This window comes from Bos indicus x Bos taurus, chromosome 3 (assembly GCF_003369695.1).
Source record: "Bos indicus x Bos taurus breed Angus x Brahman F1 hybrid chromosome 3, Bos_hybrid_MaternalHap_v2.0, whole genome shotgun sequence".
In the NCBI taxonomy this organism is placed as follows: domain Eukaryota; kingdom Metazoa; phylum Chordata; class Mammalia; order Artiodactyla; family Bovidae; genus Bos; species Bos indicus x Bos taurus.
This window is the reverse complement of record NC_040078.1, coordinates 30603823-30616449: the sequence shown is the minus strand read 5'-3', so window position 1 is coordinate 30616449 and position 12627 is coordinate 30603823. Positions and strand designations below refer to the sequence as shown.

The following is a 12627-nucleotide window of genomic DNA, read 5'->3' as shown; positions in this document are numbered from 1 at the left end:
CCACCTGCCAATGCAGGAGATGCAGGCAAGAGAGGCAGATTCAATCCCTGGGTTGGGAAGATCTCCTGGAGGAGGAAATGGCAACCCACTCCAGTATTCTTGCTTGGAAAAATCCCATGGACAGAGGAGCCTAGTGGGCTACAGTCCATGGGATCGCAAAGAGTTGGACACGACTGAACAGCTGAGCACACACTCACCCTTTCTCCCATCCCTTGGCAACTGCTAATGTACTTTCTGTCAATGTATTTGTCTGTTGTAGATATTCGATATAAGTGGAATCATACAGTATGTGAACTTTGTGTCTGGCTTCTTTCACTCAGCATGTTCAGTTTTCACCCATGTTATGCATGTATCAATGTTTAATTTCTTTTTATAGCAAAATACTATTCTGTTGTGTAGATATATCACATTGTAATTATTTGTTTATCAGTCCATTGGTATTTGCGTCGTTTACACATTTTGACTATTATGTATCGACTTAAAAAATATTCACATCCAAAAAGCTGAGAGTTGCGTTTTATTTACTGGAAATGTTTTGAACTTTAAGCCTGGGAGACAGGATCTCAAGTAACCCTGAGAGAACTGCTTCCTGGAGGTGGAGGGAGGAACCAGGTTATATAGAAGTTTTGCAACAAAAGACAGGTAGTCTGACTGTCAGAGGTTTTTTTATAAATAGAGAAAACCAAATATCCCACGTTAAAAAATTTAGCACTTTTCTGTGTAGGGAAAGATGCAAGAATCTGGGCTCACTGAAACCTTTCCTTTGGTAGGCACCTCGGCCATCTGGGGCCAGCTTCCTGTTTTCACAGACTGAGCTTCCTTTCCTCAGGGCAGATTTGTTTCCTCTCTTTTATTTTTTATTTGTGGTAAAATACACAAAACATAAAATGTACCGTCATAACTGTTTAAGATACATAGTTCATTAATGTTAAGTATATTCGCATTGTGGTGCAGCCAGTTTCCAGAACTCAAGCTTGCAAAACTGAAATGATGCCTGTTAAGCAACCCCCACTCTCCTCTCCCCTCGACCACCAATCTACTTTTCTGTCTCTATGAATTTGATGATTCTAGGTTATCTCATATTAATGGGATTATGTAGTATTCGTCTTTTTGTGATTGACTTATTTCACTTAGCATAAGGTCCTCAAAGTTCATCTGTGTTGTAGCATGTGTCAACATTTCCTTTCTTTTTAAGGTTGAATAATATTCCATCGTAGGACTTTCGTAGTGGTTCAGTGGTTAAGACTCCACGCTTCCACTGCAGGGGATACAGGTTCCATCCCTAGTCAATCCACAGCTGCACAGTGTGGCAAAATAATAATAATAACAACAAAATAATAGTATTCTGCTGTGTATATATACCACATTTTATTTATTCATTTCCTTGTCGATGAACTCTTGGGTTGCCTCTACCATTTGGCTTTATGAATAACACTACTATGACTGATGCTGGGAGGGATTGGGGGCAGGAGGAGAAGGGGACGACAGAGGATGCGATGGCTGGATGGCATCACTGACTCGATAGACGTGAGTCTCAGTGAACTCCGGAGTTGGTGATGGACAGGGAGGCCTGGCGTGCTGCGATTCATGGGGTCGCAAAGAGTCGGACACGACTGAGCGCCTGAACTGAACTGAACTATGAACACGGGTGTACAAAGATTTCTTCAAGACGCTCTTTTCCATTCTTTAAATGTATGGTTAGAAATGGAGTAGCTGCATCATATATAAATCTGTTTTTAATTGCTTGAGAAACTGCCACGCTGTTTTCCATAGCGGCTGTACTATTTTACATTCTCATCAACAGTGCACAGGGGCTCCAATTTTTCCATGTATTCTAACATTTGTTTTATTTATGTATGTACTTTGGCTGTGCTGAGTCTTCATTGCAGCGCTCCGGTTTTCTCTAGTTGTGGCACACAGGAGCTTCTCTTCATGGAGCGTGGGCTCCAGAGCACACGTGCTCAGTAGGTGCAGTGTGTGGTCTCTAGTTGTGGCTCACGGGCTGTAGAGCGCACGGGCTCAGTGCAGTGTGTGGTCTCTAGTTGTGGCTCACGGGCTGTAGAGCGCACGGGCTCAGTAGGTGCAGTGTGCCGTCTCTCTAGTTGTGGCTCATGGGCTGTAGAGCACACAGGCTCAGTAGGTGCAGTGTGCCGTCTCTGTGGTTGTGGCTCACGGGCTCTAGAGCACACAGGCTCAGTAGGTGCAGTGTGCCGTCTCTGTGGTTGTGGCTCACGGGCTCTAGAGCACACAGGCTCAGTAGGTGCAGTGTGCGGTCTCTGTGGTTGTGGCACTCAGGCTGTAGAGTGCACAGGCTCAGTAGGTGCAGTGTGTGGTCTCTAGTTGTGGCACTCGGGCTGTAGAGCACACAGGCTCAGTAGGTGCAGTGTGCAGTCTCTGTGGTTGTGGCTCACGGGCTCTAGAGCACACGTGCTCAGTAGGTGCGGTGTACGGTCTCTCTAGTTGTGGCTCACGGGCTGTAGAGCGCACAGTCTCAGTAGGTGCAGTGTGCGGTCTCTGTGGTTGTGGCACTCAGGCTGTAGAGTGCACAGGCTCAGTAGGTGCAGTGTGCGGTCTCTAGTTGTGGCACTCGGGCTGTAGAGCACACACGCTCAGTAGGTGCGGTGTGCAATCTCTAGTTGTGGCTCACGGGCTGTAGAGCGCACGGGCTCTCTGTGGTGTGTGGGCTCAGTTGCCCTGTGGCATGTGGGATTCTAGTTTCTCAACCAGGGATCAAACACGTGTCCTCTGCATTCAAAGGCAGATTCTCAACCACTGGACCATCAGGGACGTCCCCTCAAACGCTTGCTCTTTTCTGTTCTGTTTTCTTTTTTATAATAACCATTCAGTTGGTGTGAGTTAGTATCTCTCTGTGGTTACGATTCCCATTTCTCTAATGACTAATTATATTGAACATCTTTTATGTGTTTGTTATCTATTTATTATATGTATCCTTGGAGAAATGCATTATGAATCCTTTGCCCATTTTTGAACTGGATTGTCTTTTTGTTGTTGACTTGGATGAATTCTTTATATATTCTGGATGCAAATTCTTTTTATCAAGATACATGATTTGCAAAAGGATTTATTTTAAATTTGTCTTCTATTGGGGTATACTTTACATAAAGTGAAATATACAGATCTTAAGGGAGCAGCTGAATGAAGTTTGACAAATTCATACATCCCTGTAACTCTCATCCAGGGCCAGTTAAAGGACATTTTTGTCACTCCAGATAATTCCCCTGGGACACTTTCTGGTCAGGACCCCCATTCCTCTCTACCCAATGCAATGACTTTCTTTATTTCTGTCAATAGTAATTAGTCTTGTATGTTTTTGAAATTTATAAAACAAGTTGTAGGGACTTCCAGGAATCCACATGCTGCAACTAAGACCCGGTGCAGCCAAATACATTTAAAAACAAAACACCAATTGTGTAATATGGACTACTTGTGTCTGGCTTCTTTTACTCAGCGTTACATCTGTGAGATTCATCTGTTATTATTGCATGTATTCAGTTAACACTTTTTATTGCTGAGTTTTAAATTTTGATGTAGTCAAATTTATTTACTGTTTTCTTTTGTGGGGGAGGGCTATTGTTGTTTTTTACAGACAGTGCTTTTTGTGTCCTATATGAAAAATGTTTTCTGACCTCCTATTTCTCTACCCCCAAGTTACAAATATATTTTACTGTATCTTCTTCCGAAAGATTTATAATTTTAGTTTTCACATTTAGGCCTACGATGCATATCAAATTAATAATTTTTGTTTAACATGCAGTGAGGTTGAGGGGTAGTTGGTGTTCATTTTTTCTCCCACAGTTATCCAGTTGTTCCAGCACCGTTTATCGGGGAACTTTTTCTTCCTTCATTGAATTGCTTTGGTTGTTTTGTTAAAATTACTATAGGGTACAGTCTATTTTTGGACTCTCTGTTCTGTATTACTATTTGTTCATTCTATTGCCATGACTACCTTGTCTTTCAATATTATAGCTTTTTATTTAATAAGTCTTGAAATGAGGTAAAGTTTGCCCTAGAGCTTTGCCCTTCTTTTTCAATATTGTTTTAGTTATTCTGAGTCCTATCCACTTCCATGTATATTTTAAAATAAGTAGTTGATTTCAACCAAAAAAGCCCTCATGGAGTTTTTATTGGAATTGCCTTGAATCTATAAAAGATATGATGAGAATTATCATCTTAACAGTATTAAGTCTTCTAATACATGAACATAGTATATCTCTTCATCTGTTTAGGTCATTTTTAGTCTTTCAGCAAATGTCTTGTTTTTAAATAGAAAATTTGCACAATTTCATTAAAATTATTCTAGATATTTTTGGTTATTTTAAAATAGCATTGTTTTATTTTAATTTTTGAGTTGTTCATTGCTAGTAGAAATAAAATTTATCTTGCATATTAAATTTGTATCCTGTAACTTTCCCAAATTCACCTATATTTCATCATTAAGTTTGATGTCAGTTATAAGATTTCATATACAACCTTATTAGATAAATGAATTTCCTTTCAACTCTTAGTTTATTAAGAGTTTTAATCATGAACAGGTGTTAAATTTTATGAAATGCATTCTGGATGTTTACTGAGATAATTACATGCTTTTTCTCCTTGGTAAATCACCCTATTTTTTTTTTTTAATGTCTTTTATTATGGAAAGTTTCAAATGCATATGAAGCGAATAGAGTAAACTCCTAGGCCGCCATACCTAGCTTTCCTATCATGTGTACCTTCATTAACCTCCACACTTAAACACCCTTTCAGGTGCTTTCCCTTGAATTTCCTCCGTCTGTCACTTTCTGATTCTTTTCATTCCCCATTTTCTCCCTCTTTCACTCTCCCTCCCACCTTGTCTTTCTCCTTCTGCCTCTTTCCTTCCCTTTTTCCTCCCCTCCCATCTTTATCTTCCTCTTCTCCTCCCCTTCTCTCTTTCTCACATCCTCCTCATCTTCCTCTTCTTCTGGTAAAGTTGACAAACTCCTCATTGTTATTTAATTAAGATACATGAACTCACATAAAACTCTTTTCTTGTATTCCCTTTCATAGACTTCAAATCAGCAGTTTTCTGTATGCAACGTAATCTATTAGAATCCTACCAGAATTTTATCAAGCACTGAAATATTATACATTAGTCATGATTATCAATCCCATCAGTGTAGTCTAAAATACGTAAGTGCATTAACTGTAACTTAGTTAATTGCACAGCCTTCTTTCTTTCCTAAGACATGTTAGAGCCTTGTATCATTTTTCTATTTTGGTAAATAATCTGAAAATGAATTGCATATGGCTGTGCTTAAAAAGTTGTGATATATTGTGGAAAATAGGAGCTACACAGAACCAAAAGACGACCTTTAAGTGTTATGTTTTTTGACTTGGGGCCCATGCAAGTTAAGTGAAAAATTTGAAGTTTATATGGGGTTTTTTTGTTGTTTTTGTTGCAGGTTTTACTCTGAAGAGGATAGAATGAAAAACGAGATCAGAAATCAGCTTGTTATGAAGCACATGAGAAAAAAAGCAAAAATAAGGTAATTTGGATGTTGTATGAGAGAATATCTTCAGGCCTATGCTTATTTTTCAAAATTAAAAAAATTTTAATAGCAAAATATAGCTGGAAGAAACAGGATAATAAGGGATAATAAATTAATTCCCATCTTACTTTAAGAGGAATAACTTACTAATAGAAGTCATGTAGAATAGCCAACGAAATTAAATGTGTGAAATCAAATGAAGTGAAGCTTAATATTTTCATTATCTGGGTACTCTTAGTAGTGTTTATCTCATCAAAAGTGTTGATCTGAAGGTACTGTCACATATTAGTAAGAAATTGGAAAATCATCTTTTATCAGGTAGCTTCATTTTTTATATGAAAGATCTAAAAATAGTTCTAAACATATTTGTGCTATTCCAACCCTTAACATTGTATGGAAAAACTTAGAGCAGTTAAATTTTGTTTTTCTGGGAGAAGATTGCATTAGCTTATCACCAAATTCCTCCAAACATTTATTTGCAGGTGCTGGTAATACACACCATTTCAAACAATATTTCCACAACAATCATCGATCACATGAACATGTACTCCCATAGCCAGATTCCAGATCCAATAAAAGCATTTGCATTTATCCTTCTTTCTCCTCTACCCCCAAATGGGAAATAAACAACACTTCAAACTAGGGAGCTACGGGAGACAAGGTGGAGCTGGGCTGAGGGCAGGAGCTGCTGGGCACAGTGATCGCATTTCTTATCCTTCCCTCCCTTTCTCCCCTATCCATTTTAAATTGAGGTAATACAGGTAGAATTATACATATAGATCTTATGTGATCAGTTTAATGAGTGTTGACAATCTTATATTCCTTTCTAACCACCATATGAAGAAAAGGTGAGGAACATTCTGGCACCCCAGCAGGTTTCTTCATGCCCTTTCCAGTCTGTTCTCTCTCTTTCCAAGGAAACACATTCCTGATTTCTCTCTCCACAGACTTGCTGAGGCTGGTCCTGGGCCTCATATATATGGAGTCATACAGTAATGCACTATTTCATGCCTGGCTTCTTTCAGCATGTTTCTAAGGTTTATCCACGCCGTTGCTGAGTTCAGTAGTATGTTACTTTTAGTTGCTGAGTAGTATTTCATTATATAAATACATTAATACCACATTTTTTGAATGTTTATTTTTTTTAACAGTTTTAGGTTTACAATAAAACTGAGAGGAAGGTAAATAGATTTTCCATATACACATGCATAGCCTTCCCCACTGTCAACATTACTCCCCAAAACACTATATTTTACCAAAAATGACCCTACCTTGATGTGTCATAATCTCCCAAAGTTGATAGTTTACCTAAGGGTTTATTCCTGGTGTTGTATGTTCTACAGTTTTCAACAAATATATTCATGTATCCACCTTTATATAATATCATACACAATATTTTCACTGCCCTAAAAATCCTTTGTCTTCTGTCTTTTCATTTCTCCAACACCCCCCAACCCTTTCATATCCCTGACAACCATTGGTCTTTTCACTGTCTTTTTAGTTTTCTTTTCCATGATGTCATATAGTTGGAATCATATAGTATGTAGCCTTATCAGATTGGCTTCTTTTAGTAATATGCATTTAAGATTATCCCATATCTTTTCCGGAGAAGGCAATGGCACCCCACTCCAGTACTCTTGCCTGGAAAATCCCATGGATGGAGGATCCTGGTGGGCTGCAGTCCATGGGGTCGCTAAGAGTCAGACACAACTGAGCGACTTCACTTTCACTTTTCACTTTGATGCATTGGAGAAGGAAATGGCAACCCACACCAGTGTTCTTGCCTGGAGAATCCCAGGGACAGTGGGGCTGCCGTCTATGGCCTGATAGTTCATTTCATATTAATGCTGAATATTATCTCATTTTCTGGGTTATGTTTATGTATCTGTTCATCTACTGTAGAGTACCTTGGTTGCTTCCAAGTTTTAGCAATTATGAATAAAGCCGCTCTGAACCTCTTTGGGCAGGTTTTTAAGTGGATATAAGTTTTCAACTCTTTTGGATAAATACCAAGGAGCACAATTCCTTGATTGTTTGCTAAGAGTATATTTAGTTTTGTAAGGAACCACCAAACTGTCTCATCTTCCAAAGTGGCTGTAGCATTTTGCATTCCCACCAGTGATGAATAACAGTTCCTGTTGCTCCACATTCTCCCCAGCATTTGGGGTTGTCATGTTCTAGATTTTGACCTAATTAGGTGTGTGGTAATACCTTACTACTGTTTTAATTTGCATTTCCCTGATGATGTATGATGTGGAACATCTTTTCATGTGCTTACTTGCCATTTGTATGTTGTCTTTGGCCCATTTTAAAATTCAGATTTTCTTATTATTCAGTTTTCAAAGTTCTTTGTATATCTTAGATAATAGTCCTCTGTTAGCTGTGTCTTTTGCAAATGTTTTCTCCCAGTCTGTGGCTTCTTTTCTGATTCTCTTTATAACTTTGTTTCACAAAGCCAAGTTTTTAATTTTCGTGAAATAAAGTTTATCAATTATTTCCTTCATGTTGTACACCACATTTTTAAAAAGTACTTGTTGATTTAATTATTTGGCTGCTCTGTGTCTTCACTGCTGCATGTGGCGCTTTCTAGTTGCAGTGAACGTGGGCACTCTAGGGGTGGTGCCCGGCTCCTCACTGCCCTGGCTTCTCTGTGGCAGAGCGCGAGCTCTAGGTGCGTGGGTTTTAGTAGTTGTGGTTTGAGGGCTCTAGACCGCAGGCTCAGTAGTTGTGGTGCTTGGGTTTAGTTGCCCCAGGCATCCCAGAGCAGGGATTGAACCCATGTTCCGTGCATTTAGCAGATTCTTAACCACTGAACCTCCTGAGAAGTCCTGCACCACCACTTTTTAAACCCATCCTTCTGTGTGGTGGCTCAGAGGTTAAAGCGTCTGCCTGCAACGCAGGAGATCCAGGTTCGATCCCTGGGTTGGGAAGCTCCCCTGGAGAAGGAAATGGCAACCCATTCCAGTATTCTTGCCTGGAGAATCCCATGGAGCGAGGAGCCTAGTAGGCTGTAGTCCATGGGGTCGCAAAGAGTCGGACATGACTGAGCGACTTCACTTTCACTTTCTGTGTGTGTGCTTTTAGTTCATTTCTCATTTGAGACCTCTGTAACAAACACTGCTGTGACTGTGTAGTTCTCTTTGGTAGATATCTAGAAGTATAATTATTAAGTCATAGGGTAAAGGTATGTTTGAGTTCATTGGAAACTACTAAGTCCTCCAAAGGGGTTGTACTGGTTTACCAGCAATGTATGATGGGTCAACTTGTTTCATATTCTTGCTAACATTTAACATTGCTAGAGTTTTTTTTTTTTTTTGACTGTGGCCATTCTGATGTGTAGGAAATGGTGCCTAATTGTGGCACCTAATTGTGGCATTTTAAATTATATTTTCTTGGTGACTCATGAGGTTTAGTACTTTTTTGTGTGCTTGACATCATATGTATTCTTCTTTTAAACTGAAATATACTTGATGTACTGTATTATATTAGTTTCAAGTATAGTGATTCAATATTTTTATAGGTTATACTCCATTTAAGGTTATTATAAAATATTGGCTATGTTCCCTCTGCTATACAGTATATCCTTGTAGATTATTTATTTTGTACATGGTAGCTGTACCTCTTAATTTCTTACTCCTATCACTCTCCTACCCTCTTCCCTCTCCCCAGTGGTAAGCAATAGTTTGATCTCTGTATCTGTGACTCTGTTTCTCCTCTGTTGTATTTATTCATTTGTTTTATTTTTTAGATTTCTCATGTAAATGATAACATCCAGTATTTGTCTTTGTCTACCTGACTTATTTCACTTAGTGTAATATCCTCTATATCCATCCATGTTGCCTCAAATGGCAAGATTTCATTTTTTTGTTTGGCTGAGTAATATTCTATTGTATGTATACACACACACACACACATATGTATATATGTTGTTGTTTAGTCACTAAGTCATGTCTGATTCTTTTGCCAACCCATAGACTAGCCCACCAGGCTCCTCTGTCTGTGGGATTTCTCAGGCAAGAATACTGAATTGGGTTGCCATTTCCTCCTTCAGAGGCTCTTTTGACCCAAGGATCAAACCCATGTCTCCTGCATTTGCAGGTGGATTCTTTACCACTGAGCCACTAGGGAAGCCCACTGTATGTATATATGTTCGCCATATCTTCTTGTTAATTCATCTGTTGATGGACACTTTAGTTGCTTCTATATCTTGGCTATTATAAATAGTGCTGCAGTGAATATCAGTGACTTCCCAGGTGTTTCAGTAAAGAAATGGTAAAGAATGGTAAAGAATCCATCTGCCAATGCAGGAGATCCAGGAGACTCAGGTTTGATCCTTGGGTCGGGAAGATTCCCTGGAGAAGGGCATGGAAACCCACTCCATTATTCTTGCCTGGGGAATCTCATGGGTGGAGGAGCCTGGTGGGCTATAGTCTATGGGGTCCCAAAGAGACAGACATGACCGAGTGAGCGCACATGCATGAATATCAGTGTGCTTGTGTCTTTCAAAGGAAATTACAAGTATTCATAAGTTTCCCTCTTAATAGTTCAACATACTCATCACTAACTGCATGCATATGTGCTCAATCGCTCAGTCATGTCCAACTCTTTGCAACCCCATAGACTGTAGCCCACCAGGCTTCTCTATCCATAGGATTTCACAGGCAAGAATACTGGAGTGCTTTGCCATTTTCTTCTCCAGGGGATCTTCCTGACCCAAGGATCGAATCTTTGTCTCCTACATTGGCAGATGGTTTCTTTACCACTAAGCCACCTGGGAATCCCATATCACTATATTTCAATATTTGTTGATAATATTTTTTCTTTTCAGGAAAATTTAAGTGAATATATTTTATAATTGTAATTGGTAATATAAACTTATTGTGGTCAGTGACTTTACCAGAGTGAACTTTTGATCATTATAAGATAAAATTTTGTAACTGGAATATTATACAATAATTTCTTCCTCCATTTTATTTTGTTTGGACAGTACTGAAATGATTGATCAAAATAAGTACTCACAGATATAGCAGATTTTTAAAATATCTCATGTAATTTTAGGAAATTAAATCCAAATTTTGTAATTTAGGTCACTCTTCAGTGACATTAATTCTAAAGCTGGAAGGAAATATATTAAACATTTTTCTTTTCAGGTTGGAATCAAATTGTATCTAATAAGAGTTCAGATTTTTTTTCATATATTTAATAGTTGGGCATAACTAATCTCAACTAATAAAAAATACTAGAAGTGTCTGTAAGTGTTCACTGATTATTATACAACTGATCATTGCAATGTGGTGAAAATTTGTTCCAAAAAAATGAACCTTATACATTTGTTGTTTTTTTTTTGTGTGGATGTCCTGTGTTATCTGCTCATGTGTAATATCGTACAATCTGGATTTTTGAGAAGGAGCTACCATCTACCTAGTCAACCACATATTCAGTTCAGTTCAGTTCAGTTGCTCAGCCGTGTCCAACTCTTTGCGACCCCATGAATCGCAGCACTCCAGGCCTCCCTGTCCATCACCAACTCCGGAGTTCACTCATACTCACGTCCATCAAGTCAGTGATGCCATCCAGCCATGCAAAAAAGCAAAATGGCTGTCTGGGGAGGCCTTACAAATAGCTGTGAAAAGAAGAGAAGTGAAAAGAAAAGGAGAAAAGGAAAGATATAAGCATCTGAATGCAGAGTTCCAAAGAATAGCAAGAAGAGATAAGAAAGCCTTCCTCAGCGATCAATGCAAAGAAATAGAGGATAACAACAGAATGGGAAAGACTAGAGATCTCTTCAAGAAAGTTAGACATACCAAGGGAACATTTCATGCAAAGATGGGCTCCATAAAGGACAGAAATGGTATGGACCTAACAGAAGCAGAAGATATTAAGAAGAGTTGACAAGAATACACAGAAGAACTATACAAAAAAGATCTTCACGACCCAGATAATCACAATGGTGTGATCACTGACCTAGAGCCAGACATCCTGGAATGTGAAGTCAAGTGGGCCTTAGAAAGCATCACTACGAACAAAGCTAGTGGAGGTGATGGAATTCCAGTTGAGCTATTTCAAATCCTGAAAGATGATGCTGTGAAAGTGCTGCACTCAATATGCCAGCAAATTTGGAAAACTCAGCAGTGGCTACAGGACTGGAAAAGGTCAGTTTTCATTCCAATCCTAAAGAAAGGCAACCACATATTAAGAAGTTTATATTAAGTATACAGCAATGCATAAGAACTCTTCAGAAAGCTGAGTTTCTGCCAAGGGAGGACCCTAGAATGCCACACTTAAAAATCAAAGGAGGTCCCTGGCAGTCAGATTCAGCTGATATAACAGATTAGTCTTTTTCATCCCTGCCTGGGAACACTCTGCTCAGTACTATCTGCTGTGGTGCAGGAAGCTTTGTGCATAAAGAGGGCGCCACCAGCCTGAGGACTGTCAGAGGCAGGGGAGCTATTGCTACGGTAGCTGACTTTTTTTTTTTGCTTCAGGGCACTAGGCTAGTTGGAATGCCTTGGAGAGTCCAGCTGGAAAAAGTCACAAAACCTATGCAAGGCATCCCAAATAACCACTCTTAAATCAAGGTAGAGGGTTGCCTCTTGAAGAGGTTTAGGACCTTCAGTCCAGGAGTGATTGGCACTTCATTTGATTTTACATGGAGAGGAAGAAAAGAGTTTTTAGGATATTTGAAAACTGCCCCAATGACCTGGTTTCATTGGAATGGGCCCTTTCTCTTCTGAGGCAGTCACGCTGCAGTTGTGGTATGGCAAGAAGAAAAGTATTTTGGGAATAGGGAGTATGTTAGCTTGGAACATAAAACTCACAAGACCTTGAACAAGTCATGTAACCTCAGTTTCCTCATCAGTAAATGGATTCTGTGGCAGGACTGCATAAAATAATCTATGTGGAAGTACCCAACACTAATTCTTAGCATATATTGCTAAATCTGAATAGTCTCCTAAGTAAAATAGATATTCCTTAACACACCAACAGATGCTCTGAGAGAAGGAGAAAAGAAAGGGGGGGACTTTTGGGGGACTTCCATGGTGGTCCAGTGGCTGAGACTCTGTACTCCTAACACAGGGGGCCCAGGTTCCATCCC

General features: G+C 39.3%; 1 long non-coding RNA gene across 1 annotated transcript in view; it reads left to right on the top strand.

The window, feature by feature from the left end:
- LOC113889452 overlaps positions 1–12627 on the top strand; it is a 174655-nt gene that overhangs the window by 14093 nt on the left and 147935 nt on the right. The window contains exon 2 of the long non-coding RNA XR_003510265.1: positions 5445–5528. This is a non-coding gene — a long non-coding RNA (uncharacterized LOC113889452). The remainder of the gene's footprint in view (positions 1–5444; positions 5529–12627) is intronic.